The 13230-nt window shown below is 44.2% G+C and overlaps 1 protein-coding gene across 2 annotated transcripts in view; it reads left to right on the forward strand.

Annotated features, from left to right (window-relative positions):
• The window catches only part of MTUS2 (microtubule associated scaffold protein 2), a 367641-nt gene that overhangs the window by 257958 nt on the left and 96453 nt on the right, over nt 1-13230 (forward strand). The gene's annotated exons all lie outside the window — the stretch shown is intronic.

A 13230-nucleotide genomic window follows, 5' to 3' on the forward strand; every position in this document is an offset into this window, starting at 1 on the left:
AGGTGAGGTCTTGGAAGAGAATGGGGTGTGTGGTAGTTTGCGTTTTGGACCCGACACGGCCAGGTTCTGAGACGTCTGTGCCTCTCAGCACAGAGCAAGCCAGGGCGCAGCGCGGGCCACTGTGGCCCTGAGGGGACCCGGGCGGTGCCGGGTCCGGGGTCTCTCCTCCGGGCCACGCTCACAGTGTGCAGGGGGCAGCGTTGGGGGGCATCCCCCCGACCCCTTGGTTCTTCTGACAGTGCAGAGAGGCCTTTGGTTCCTCAGCCTGAGAGTCCAGAGTCTGCTGGGCTTGTCTGGACACTGAGTCTGTTATCAGACTTGGTTTGTTGCTGTTGTCTCTTGTGACCCCGTGGAGTATAGGCCTCCAGGCTCTCTGTCCATGAAATGTCCCAGGCAGGAATACCAGAGTGGGTTGCTATTCCTTTCTCCAGGGAATCTTCCCAACCCACAGATCAAACCCGAGTCTCTTGTATCTCTTGCATCGGCAGGTGGACTCTACCACTAGTACCACCTGGGAAGCCCTTGGGACAGTCTGGTAACATTCACAATGGTAACATTCACCAAACACAGTTCAGCCTCCCTGTCTCTCAATGTAGAAGGGAGGCTGTGGGAGCCTGGGCCTGACTTTGTACATTCTTGCTCCATCCCAGGGTGACTAAAGAGCCTTTGGGGGAGAACTTGAACCTTTACCTTTGAAATTTAAACACTACAAGTTACCATATCAAAAACCTATAAGACATTAATTTCATGTATGGACCTCCTGGGATCTATAAATGAAAGTAAAAGTGCTACAGAAATGTCCCCCAGCCAGGAAAATGAACTAATTTTCTAGCTAATTTAAAGAAGAAAAATCAGAAGAATATTAACCAACACCTTGTCCACTGGTTTTCCTTATTATCTGAACCTTAAAGTGCGGAGGACTCAGACCTTTTATGGCCGCCTGCAGCCTCTCTTGTCCCTCCCAGCATAGAAGCCTCAGCTGCCCTTTTAGGACTTGTTGCCTTTTTTGCTTAAAGCTTTTCGCCCAAGATGCTAATTCCCAGTGTATAGTTGTGATCAAAGACAAGATGAACACATTTCAGTTTTATCAATAGTTTCCTTCTCCTCCCTCGTCAGCATGTTAACACCAGCGATCAATGACCAATTTGAATGTTATGTCTTCCCTTCTGGTCTGGTACCCCTGGGGCCAACCTTAAAGAGCTGAAATGACTGTGTTCCCACCCTGTAAGAATTAAAATTACAGACACGTTTTTGAGGCACCAAAGGGGCCGGATGTGCCATGTTACATATTGAGCAGTTTTCTTTAGAGAGAGAGAGTCGTCTTTTCTATTCTTCGGCTGGATGTATGTTTTCCACTGACTGTCGGGTCTTTAATAAAGAGAGGAAACCAGGGTTGTTCATTGCAGTTCAGTGATAACATGCACTGTGTTACTCTGTCCGCTGTGTCCCTTCCACACATCACCCAGCGTCGTAACAAACCCTGGATAAAGATTTCCTGTGAATTGATTTGCCAGCAAACACCAACTTAACACATTGGTTACACACGCTGTCAGGGCTTCCCTGGTGGCTCAGATGGTTAGAAATCTGCCTGTAATGCGGGAGACCCAAGTTTGATCCCTGAATCAGGAAGATTCCCCTGGAGAAGGGAAGGGCTACTCTCACTCCAGTATTCATGGCAGAGAAGAGAATTTTCTGTGTTGAAGTTAAGGGTCGGTTCCCTGTAACAGTGTATTTCTGGGCCCCAGGAGAATTCCTGTTGGCCCAGGAGCCACGAGCTGTACTTCTCTGTAGCATCCACGTGGCTCTTCCATCGGAAGAGATCCCAAAGGGCTGGCGGGTGATTTGCAGGCATGTCCATCAGAGCCCCTTACTGGCCAGAGTCACACTCAGCTTGACATTTCAGCAAGATAGACAGCGGACCTGAATTTCATTCTCTTTTCAGTAAATCACAACCAGTGACTCCACACAGGGCTCCTGATGACCATGGCATTTCACCTCCCACACAGTGCATCCTTTTCTCTGTCCTGATCGCAACTCTCTCTCGGATAAGCTCCAGAAGAAACAATAGACATTTTTTTTTTAAGTCTGTAATTGACTCATAAGCGGCTTCCACATAGGCTGGATTTGCTCCACGTGGTTTAAGATGATTGATTTGAGAGTCTGTGACCGGGGTGGAGCACCCAGGGAAATAAGAGGCCAGACAAGCCAGGAAGTATGGATGATGGAGCCCTCTATTACAAGATATCGTGACCCTGACATGTTCCCTGTATCTTATCGTGGGAAGCTGATGTGTTATTATTATTTTTATGTGTGAGACATGGTCACAGCCCAGCATTCTATAGCTATGCAGAGCATAACGACCACAGCCAGCCTGAAAAAACAAGGTCTTTCTGCTCTTCTCCTTAAAGACCCTGCTGGAGCTCCACGCCTATATCTTTTCTGTGCTGTAGCATTTTGTCTACAAAGCCTGGCGTGGTAGACCGAGGGCACCGTGCTGGCAAGGGGTCAGTCCCACCAATGCCTCCACCCCCCTTAAGACTTGAGCAAGTTACTGTCCCTCTTGGCGCCTGGTTGGCATCACCCATGGGAAATTAGTACATCCTTGCCTGACTCGGCTTCCTGCTGCCGAGTCCCCTCTCACCAGTCATCTTTGAGTCTCAGAGTTTCCTCAATTGCAAATAGGATCATTAATAATTCTTCACAAGGTTATAGAGAGAATGTTGTGAATTAATGGGCAAAGGTACTTTGAACAGTATTCAGTAAAGCATCCTTTTTGAGGACAAGGAAATCTGACAAATATTTTACTCTCAAGCGGGATGAGTAAGACATAGGTGATAAATGTGAAGTGAAAACACAGAACAGACCCCTCTTATTTCATTTTATGTATATAAAGGACTTGACTCGGGGTGTCCTTTAAGGATAGAAGCAGCTTTCTAGTCCAGCTACTCAGCTGGGGCTCCGTATTTTTTCCAGAATGTGCTGATTCCATTAAGGATGGGAAGTCACTAGAAAAAGGAATTAGGAGCCTAGATAAGAATCTTCCGTTTCTGCCCTGTGCTTCACAGCTCATGGCACAGTGGCTGTGAGCGTTGTTGGCTGTGTTTCAGTCTCAGTCTGAGCCCAGCGTCTGGGGACGCTCAAATGTCACCTTTAAGTGTCAACACCAGCCTCACATTTACGCTCATTCTCGGTAGCTCCACTCTGCCAACAGGGCATGGTCCTCACCGCCAGCCAGACAGCTTTGCTGAAATCTGCGGTCTCAGACCTCTGGGGGGTGTAGTAATAAGTGTGACTCTTCAGGGACTCGCACTTCTCAGGGTCATATTGAAAGATTATTTTTCAAATCTTTCGCTGCCTGATTCCTGGGAACACTACTCTTTAGCAGCCCCTGGTGGCTAATCTAGGAAACAACACAGATGATGGTCCTGTTAATATTAATATATTAATAAGCGGCATGCCTTGCCCTGTAGCATCAAATTTTACAGGTTACATCTGAGGGTGTATTCATTTTCATTTCATTTTTAATCAGGTTTATTATATTTATTCAGTTTTTTCATATTGGTTTGTATAATTTTTATCATTTCACTTTATGAATGTGACAGATATTGGTTTTAATTATTTTTATTTATTATTGAAAATATTATTAGGCATACAGAGAATGAAAATTAATGTCAAGCATTTGTGTATTTTCTAAGCTTAATCAAGATTAATAATTCAGCAGCCTCCTTTTCCATAAACTATATAGTGTGAAAGTGTTAGTTGCTGTCTTCTCAGACTCTTTGCGGATCCTCTGTCCATGGGATTTTCCAGCCAAGAATACTGGAGTGGGTTTGCCATTTCCTTCCCCAGTGGTTCTTCCTGACCCAGGGATCGAACTTGGGTCTCCTGCATTGCAGGCAGATTCTTTACCATCTGAGCCACCAGGGAAGCCCAGTTAGCGGTGTACATATTTTTAAATGTAGTTCATATATTTAACTTTTCATCTTCAATTCACTTATGTTAGTAGGTTTCAACCAATCTTGCCTCCACCAATGAAAAGTTCTATAGAGTTCAAAAAGTAAAAGAGAAAGCATTTTAATAACAACATCACTCTTGTTTATTGACCATCTCCAGTGTCCTGGACAGTTTACATGTAACATTTTAACCCTCACAAAACCTTGCCTTTAAGTGTCGACATTATTTTCATCGGACAGTTGAGGAGACTGAGGCTCAGGGAGGTTCTGTAGCCTTCCCAAGACAATAGAATTAGAAAGCGATGGAGCCACAATACAACCCATATCCAACCCATATCAGTTTAGCTCAGTTCAGTCGCTCAGTTGTGTCCAACTTTTTGTGACCCCATGGACTGCAGCATGCTAGGCCTCCCCGTCCATCACCAGCTCCTGGAGTTTACTCAAACTCATGTCCATTGAGTCAGTGATGCCATCCAACCATCTCATCCTCTGTTGTCCCCATCTCCTCCTACCTTCAATCTTTCCCAGCATGAGGGTCCTTTCAAATGAGTCAGTTCTTTGCATCAGGTGGCCAGAGTATTGGAGTTTCAGCTTCAGCGTCCGTCCTTTCAGTGAAAATTCAGGACTGATTTCCTTTAGGATGGACTGGTTGGATCTCCTTACAGTCCAAGGGACTGGCAAGAATCTTCTCCAAAACCACAGTTCAAAAGCATCAATTCTTTGGCACTCAGTTTCCTTTATAGTCCAACTCTCACATCCATACCTGACCACTGGAAAAACCATAGCTTTGACTAGATGGACCTTTGTTGGCAAAGTAATGTCTTATCAATCCATGTCCAACCCATATTAACTCATGTCCAGCCAGTGTCCAACCCATATCAACACATGTCCTGCCCGTGTTTTCCAGAATGTCATGGTACTTCCTCTCCCTCTCCCCATAGCCTTCAAGGTTGTGAGGATTTGTACTGTGCCTTACATTCGGGGGAGGATTGGGAATGGGGTCCATTTGTACCAGGACCGCCATGGCCTGAGTGAGTTACAGAGAGAGCCATCTGTACTCCACACACACTCTTTGGATTATCTCTGACCCCAAATATACATCACCATGCATCCTAGCCATTCAGTTTAATTCCACACCTGTTGGTTAAGTGGAAGATTTAAAAACTCAGTCTCAGACCCTGCCTTTTAATTCCAGAGGGGAAAGACACTTTTCGAATCCCTGGAGGACAGAGTATTGATGTGGCTCTCAGGGGTCCCACAAGGAGCGATTATTCCAGCCTGGGCCATATGACCATTCAGAGAGGACGGATGCTTGTGGGCTGGCCCTCGAGAGTAAATCAGGCTTCCATAGCAGAGGTGGGGGGCCCAGCATAGCGGGGAGCACAGCCCTGGAACAAACCAGGATGGATCTGCCAGGAGTAGAGTCTGATTTGCCTAAAGTGTGGAGCTTCTGGACTGTCAGTAGCCAGAAATGAGGCAGAAGGGTTTGGTGACTTAAATAGCAGAGTAAAGAGAGGCTCAATTTGAGGCAGTCAGGAGGCACTGAGAGTTTTGGACAGAGTACATTTGAAGCTGCTTTTCAGGCCAGTTGATATGATAGCAGAGTATGGGATGGAAAGTAGAAAGAGAACCCCAAGCAGAGAAAACACTTAGGAAGTTCAGCTGCTCGTAGTAATAACCTGGGCAAAGGGTGGGAGGGTGAGGAGGAGACTCTGACATAAATGAGAGGGTGGATACAGGACCCCAGGATCCAGCCTGTGAGCCGTTTGGGGGTTCACTGGGGTTTACAAGTCCAAGAGGCTCCAGGTGGTAAAAGGTAAACCGTCCCCACCCAGCAAGTCCTAAATAGAAATCACAAAACTGAGGAATGTTATATTCATTTAGGACTCTTGTGTTTATGGCTCAGGAATATTTATAAAGAGGTTGCGGTTTCTCTGTTTAACTATTTTCTCTGGAACTGCACACATTGTGCATCCATGAACCCTCAGGGTCCAGGTTCAGTGGACCTGTAGGGATGGACATTTTTCCTCCAAAAATATACTTTTACACAATACGTGTATTACTCAAATATACTATCACCTGTTCCTTTGGAATTCAGAAAAAAATTGTCGAGAATTCTATCCCATGTTCTAGGAGTGCTCTCTGTCCCATTCTCTCAGAGATCTCAAGTGGGAGGAGCTTATTTTTTTTATATTAATAGTTACCCATGAAGAGCCCCTGGAGAAGGAAATGGCAACCCTCTCCAGGATTCTTGGCTTGGAGAACCCCATGGACAGAGGAGCCTGCTCCCATATGTAGCATCCCCCCTGCAACCTGGACTAGTTCCACTTTGTCGATTTCCAAGATTCTTTGTGCTCTGTGGTGCTGGGGGCTCCACGAGGGAGTTAAACGTGGGTTTAAATGTCAGGAGAGAAAAAGGAAGCTCTAGAAAGGCAGACTTGGGAGTCATTTGTGTAGAAGTGACATGAGAAGAGTGAGATTAACAGGAGCATGTGTACAGGAGGACACGGGACAGAGCCTCTGCAGGGACCCAGAGAGGAGGAGTGGGAAAGAAAGGAAACACAGGCGAGGAGGAGAACGGTTGCTGGGAACAGGAGAATCCCTCCTCGATGAAGCCAAATGAGAAAGGAGTTTCTGAAGGAGGGAGTGCATTGTAAAACCAGGTACCAGACAGTAGATGAAAATGATACAGAATGAGAAAGTATGCCAGAGCTGGGCACTTTCAGAGGAGCATCTGAAATGGGTCAGAACAAGAAGACTCCCCTGGTACCTTAACAACCAAATGGTTCGGCAGGTTTGGCCTCCATCAGCCTGGGCTCCAAAATCACTGAGTATGGTGATTGCAGCAGTGAAATTAAAAGACGCTTGTTCCTTGGGAGAAAAACTATGACAAACCTAGGCAGCATAGTAAAAAACAGACATCATTTTTCTGACAAAGGTCCATCTAGTCAAAGCTATGGTTTTTCCAGTAGTCATGTACAGATGTGAGAGTTGGACCATAAAGAAGGTCCAGCACCAAAGAATTGATAATTTCGAATTGTGGTGCTGTTAAAGACTCTTGAGTATTCCTTGGACTGCAAGGAGATCAAACCAGTCAATCCTAAAGGAAATCAACCCTGAATATTCATTGGAAGGACTGATGCTGAAGCTGAAGCTCCAATACTTTGGCTACGTGATGCAAAGAGCCAACTCACTGGAAAAGGCCCTGATGCTGGGAAAGATTGAAGGCAGGACGAGAGGGGGACGACAGAGGATGAAATGGTTGGATGGCATCACCTACTTGATGACATGAGTTTGAGCAAGCTCTGGGAGTTGGTGATGGACAGAGAAGCCTATTTGCAGCCTATTTGGTTGCAAAGAGTCAGACAGGACTGAGCGACTGAACAAGCTTGTGGTGAAGCTGGTACTTTTCCCCATCAGAAATGGCAATGGCGACATCTACAGGGCATTGGCTGGAAATGAAATCTGTGCTCTGAGAAGAGTGCTGGCCAAGTATTACCTTAAATTCCAGAGTGTTTTACAAAAAGCAGGTGCTGTTCTCCTCCCCTCACTCACTAAAGTGCGAACTGCAGACCTGCCTGTTCCACACATGTAAGTGATACTAGGTTTGAAATTAAAATCATACAACTGCTTTCATTTTTCATTTTATTCCTGACAAAGTACTAAGACAGCAAGAATAAAATTGATGTCACACACTGCAAACAGTTTGACTAGAACATCATTCATAAAAGCAATTACATATTGAGAGTCCAACGATCTATGTCTGTAATTCAGTCCCTAGAGATTACGAACGCCCATGATGTCTGCTCCACCAGGAACAGAAGGAGAAATATTTGAAATAGAAAAATATTGGCTCTGTAACATGGCAGCACTCTCTTTAAAACTGAGGCATCATGAAAACTGTGCTGACAAAACAGGTAGAGGGGATATCATTTCTCAAATTTTTCTTCAATAGTATTTCCCCATTATTTTTTCAGTGTGAAAGAATTGCAATGCCAGAAATATATATATCTATTTTACAAGCATAAAGGAGATAAAAGGAGAGGGGGAAAAAAGTGAAGAATAAATGCAATGCATGCATGTTAGGTCATTTCAGTCGTGTTTGACCCTTTGGGACCGCACCAACTACAGCCCGCCAGGCTCCTCTGTCTATGGGATTCTTCAGGCAAGAATACTGGAGTGGGTGCCATGCCCTTTTCCAGGGGGTCTTCCCAACCCAGGGATCGAACCCGCGTCTCTCGTATCAGCAAGTGGGTTCTTTATCTCTCGTGCCACCTGGGAAGCTCCAGTGCAATGCATAGAAACGTTATAAAGATATTAATCCAGCCAGAACAATAATCACATGAAATGTGAGTGGTCTAAACACACTACTTAAAAGCCAGAGATAGTCAAAAAGAGTTTTTTTTTTTTTTAACATAACTATATGCTGTCCACAAGAAAACCTATTTAAATATAAAGACTCTGTGCTCCATGTTAAGTGGCAGCCTGGACGGGAGGGGAGTTTGGGGGAGAATGGATACATGGATATGTATGGCTGAGTTGCTCTGCTATACATCTGACACTATTGCAGCATTGTTAATCTGCTGTACTCCAATATAAAATAAAAAGTTTAAAAAATAAATAAGTATAAAGACCCTTAACAAAGTAAAGGGATGGATAAAGATACCATGCTAACTCTAATCCGAAGAAAGTTGGAATAACTATAAGTATATAATCTTAGACAGAGCAGACTCCAGAATAAGATCATCACAGATAAAGAGGATACCACATTATGAATGAAGGGATCCGTTCTCCAAAAGACATAAAAAACATGAAGGTAGTTAGGATAAGATGGTTGGATGACATCATCGACTCAATGGACATGAGTTGAGTTTGCGCAAACTCCAGGAGATAGTGAAGAACAGGGAAGCCTGGTGTGCTGCAGTCCATGGGGTCATGAAGAATAGGACATGACTGAGCGACTGAACAAATTATTGGTATTTTAGGTTGACTCTGTTTGGATCCAGTGACTTTACATTCAGGGAATGCTCAGTTATTCCAGTACAGAGAACCTTGTCACTTTAATCTTTAGAAAAATCTGCTGAAAAGCCTCCAGGATTTAGGGGGAAATTAGTTGTAAATACTCAATGTGTCCTGGGCACTGTTCTGCCCTTTACATTTTTGTGCATCATCTCATTAAATCCTCACATTAAACTTCTGATGCAGGTATTTTGATGCCCATTATATAGATAACTCAAGTTGCCTTGATCTATAATACTTTGCTTATTACTTCATTCGTCAACTATTTAACAAGCACCTGGTAATCTCAGAATAATGAAATAAATAAAAAATCTTGTCAAATATCCCTCTTAACATTTGTGAAGCACCAAGGAACTTCCCTGCTGGTCCAGCGGTTAAGGATCCATCTTGCAATATAGAGGACGTGGGTTTGATCCCTGGTGAGGGGGCTAAGATCCCACAGGCTTCAGGGCCAAAAAACCAAAAAATCATAAAGCAGAAGCAGTATTATAACAAATACAACAAAGACTTTGAAAATGGTCCACATCAAAAAACCTTTTAAACATTTGTCAGGGTATATATGGAAACATGGATTAAAACACATGACTCAACTCTCTGCTGTCAACAAGAATTTTGCTTAAAATATAGAAAGATGTAGGTTAGAAGTATCACTGAAAGGATGGAACATGGAACCATGAATCAAAAGTCGTGGAGTGGCTATGTTGATAGCAGACAAGGTAGACTTCAGAGCAGAGAAGATTACCAGGGGTAAGAGGGATGTTACACAATGTAAAAGGGTTAATTTACCAAGAACACACAACAGTCCTAAATGTGTCCGTCTAACAGTAGAGCTTTAAAACACACCAGGCAAAAGCAGAACTGAAAGGAAAAGACGACGGATATAAAATTATGCTCGGGAGATTTCAACACCTCCTCTCTCAGTAATAAACAGAAGCAAGAGACAGAGACTAGCAAAGATACAGAAGAAATGAATACCATCATCAGCCAATGAGAGCTTATAGATGTCTATAAAATACTGCACCCAACAATGGCAGAACACACATTATTTTCAGCGCACATGGAATATTCACCAAGATAGAACGTATTTAGGGTCATAAAATTTACAAATTTTAAGTAGTTAGAATCATACAAAATATGTTATCTGACCTTAATGAAACTAGACAAAAATCAGTAAGAGAAGGATAACAGGAAAATCTTACCATTTGGAAGTTAAATGACACATGCTAAATAACCCGAGTGTCAAAAAGAAGTCTCAAGGGAAATTTTTAAATTAAAATGAAAAAGAAAAAGAAATTGCAACATTTAGGAATTTGTGCAACACGGCTACCATCATGCCTAAGATGATATTTATAGTATTAAAAACTCAGAAAAGACAAAAGATTTAAATCAATAAGCTTCTACCTCAAGATACTAGAAGAAGAATATATGTTTGTAGCCTGTATCATAGGTACAGCATAGCGCAAAAATAACCTCAAAGCAAGTAAATGGAAGGAAATAAAGACAGGAGGAGAAATTAGTGAAACTGAAAACAGAAAAATAATAGAATCAATGAAACTGATAGCTGTTTCTTTGAAACAGTCAACAAAATTGATGAACATAAGTCTGACAAACAAAAAGACAAACTTAGCAGCATCAGGAATGAAAGAGGGGAAATCACCACAGATCCCACAGGTATTAAAAAGGAGTTATCTATAGATGTACGTAACAGCCCGCATGATTTGCAAGGCTTTATGCTGAGTTCAAGAAGCTACACTTGAGATGGCGTGCTCTTTGATTCTGTGAGATCTTCCAAAAGGCAAAACTGTAGCGATGGAGAACAGATTAGTAGTTGCCAGGGGTCAGGGATGTGGGAAGGGTGTGCAAAGGGAGATTTTTTTAAAAGATTTTTTATTTTATATTGGAGTATAGCTGATTAACAGTGTTGTGATAGTTACAGGTGGACAGCAGTGGACTCAACCATACATATATATGTATCCATTCTCCCCCAGTGGAGAGAGCTAACTCATTGGAAAAGACTTTTACACTGGGAAAGATTGAGGGCAGGATGAGAAGGGGGTGACAGAGGGTGAGTTGGTTGGATGGCATCATTGACTCAATGGACATGTATTTGAGCAAGCTCTGGGAGATGGTGAAGGACAGGGAAGCCTGGCATGCTGCAGTCCATGTGGTCACAAAGAGTCAAACGTGACTTAAGACTGAATAATAACAATTCTCCCCCAAACTCCCCTCCTATCCAGGCTGCCACATAACCTTGTGCTATACAGTAGGTAAAGGGGGATTTTTGAAGCAGTGGAACTGTTCTATATTCTAGTTGTGGTGGTAGTTACAGAAATCTATGCATGTTTTCACACTTATAGACCTGTACACACAAAAAAAGTCATGTGCACACACAACACAGTGTTATTATATGTTAATTTTTAAAGTAAATTTTTAAAAATCGCAATCCATATGTCATTTTCTTATTGTCCTTTGGTTCTTATTCTTTTGGGACTTACAGGAAAGGCAGATATATCTAGTGTTTGGTGAGATGCATTCTCAGTTCTTCACAGGAATAGGTTATATTTGTAGCAGGACAATGTGTAGAGTGTCGATTTGCAGTACATCATATTCAGAACATTTATCCATGTGCTCTGACCCAGCCTAAGACTTGGTCCACCCGGCACAAGACACTACTCACCATAGCTCAGCCTCGGAGCTAATAAGGACTCAGATTCTCACCTTCAGCCTGAAAAGCCCGAGAGGCAGAGAAAGCTTTGAAAAGGGCAGTTAATCTGAGCAGAAATGCTAAGAGCCCCCTGGCCTTCCTCAGTTAAAGGGAAACCATCCAAGCTGGGAAGGGGAAGAGAATACCAGAAGAATTGCAAGATTAAGGTTATTCAGTTAGCACCTGCTTCAGGATGAATCCAAGAGGAGAGAGAAAACTCGGTGGAACCTCCAGAATTCAGTGGGTCTCAGGGTGATGGCAGGGGGAGGGCTTCCCTGGTGGCTCAGTGGTAAAGAATCCACCTGCCAATTCAGGGGACATGGGTTTGATCCCTGGGTCAGGAAGATCCCCTGGTGAAGGGAATGGCTACCCACTCCAGTATTTTTGCCTGGAGAATCCCATGGACAGAGGAGTCTTGGGGTGCTGCAGTTCATGGGGGTCCCAAAAGAGTCAGACACAACTGAGCAACTAAACAATAACAACAAACGGGTGCTGGAGCTCCTTGCCTTGCTCATCTCACGTGGACTCCTGGTGGTCACAGACCTTTCTGACCTCCTTTGAGCCACGGTGGACCGAGGGTGACAGAGCAGAGGTGGGTGGAAAGGGGGAGGGCAGAACGAGTGCCCTGGCAGCTTTAGGGTGTGGAGAACACCACCCACACGAGATGGAACGTGGGATGAGCGTGGACGTGACGACCAGAGGCCACAGTGCGGATGCTGTGAGGACAGAGCCGGGGACCACAGCCCTCACGGCATGCGTGGTTGTGCACACAGCAGGTGTGAGGTGAAAGGAGACACCACAGTCCTTCCAGATGAGTCACGGTTCAGAGGCTGCCAGCCCTGGAGCACGTGGAGGGAGAGCCGGAGGCCACCAGCCCAGCCACACCAGGACCCGCTTGGAATCAAGCCAGGTGGCATGGGAGAGAAGAACACCCAGGAGAGAGGGGCTTAGCTGGAAAGTGGCTGATTTCTGTCATCCGAAATTGAGAAATGATGGTGTCACCAGCTCAATGGACATGAGTTTGAGCAAACTCAGGGAGATAGTGAAGGACAGGGAAGCCTGGCATGCTGCAGTCCATGGGGTCGCAGAGTCGGACACGAGTGAGCTACTGAACAACAACAGCAATGATTTTTAACCTAAAAGCCACAAGACTACATTTCTCCAAATTGAGGAAAATCAGAGGCACCAAGTCGAGATGAAGGGCGGCCAGAGAATAGGAAAAGTATACTTGTGATGACTTGAATTTTTGGCGTTCATATCTATAACAGTCTTTTTTTTTCTAAGTTATGACTAAAAATAAGAAGGAATGGTGGAATTTGTGTTTTCTGAGCTGGTAATGTGTTCTAGCCTCCAGATGAGGCCCCGGGGCTATAAAAACCACTCTATAAAGTGAGGCAGTCTCCTTTCCACAGATGGAAAACAGGAGCTCAGACGCTTGGAAGCAAAGGCTGCACAGTGCAGCCAGGATTTGAAGGCATCTGACTCTCAACTAGCGTTCTTTGCCCCTGTGTTCCACACTGCCTCTCACAACAGGAAGAAACACAAGGGCAACTG

This window comes from Odocoileus virginianus, chromosome 8 (assembly GCF_023699985.2).
Source record: "Odocoileus virginianus isolate 20LAN1187 ecotype Illinois chromosome 8, Ovbor_1.2, whole genome shotgun sequence".
NCBI classification, from domain to species: Eukaryota; Metazoa; Chordata; class Mammalia; order Artiodactyla; family Cervidae; genus Odocoileus; species Odocoileus virginianus.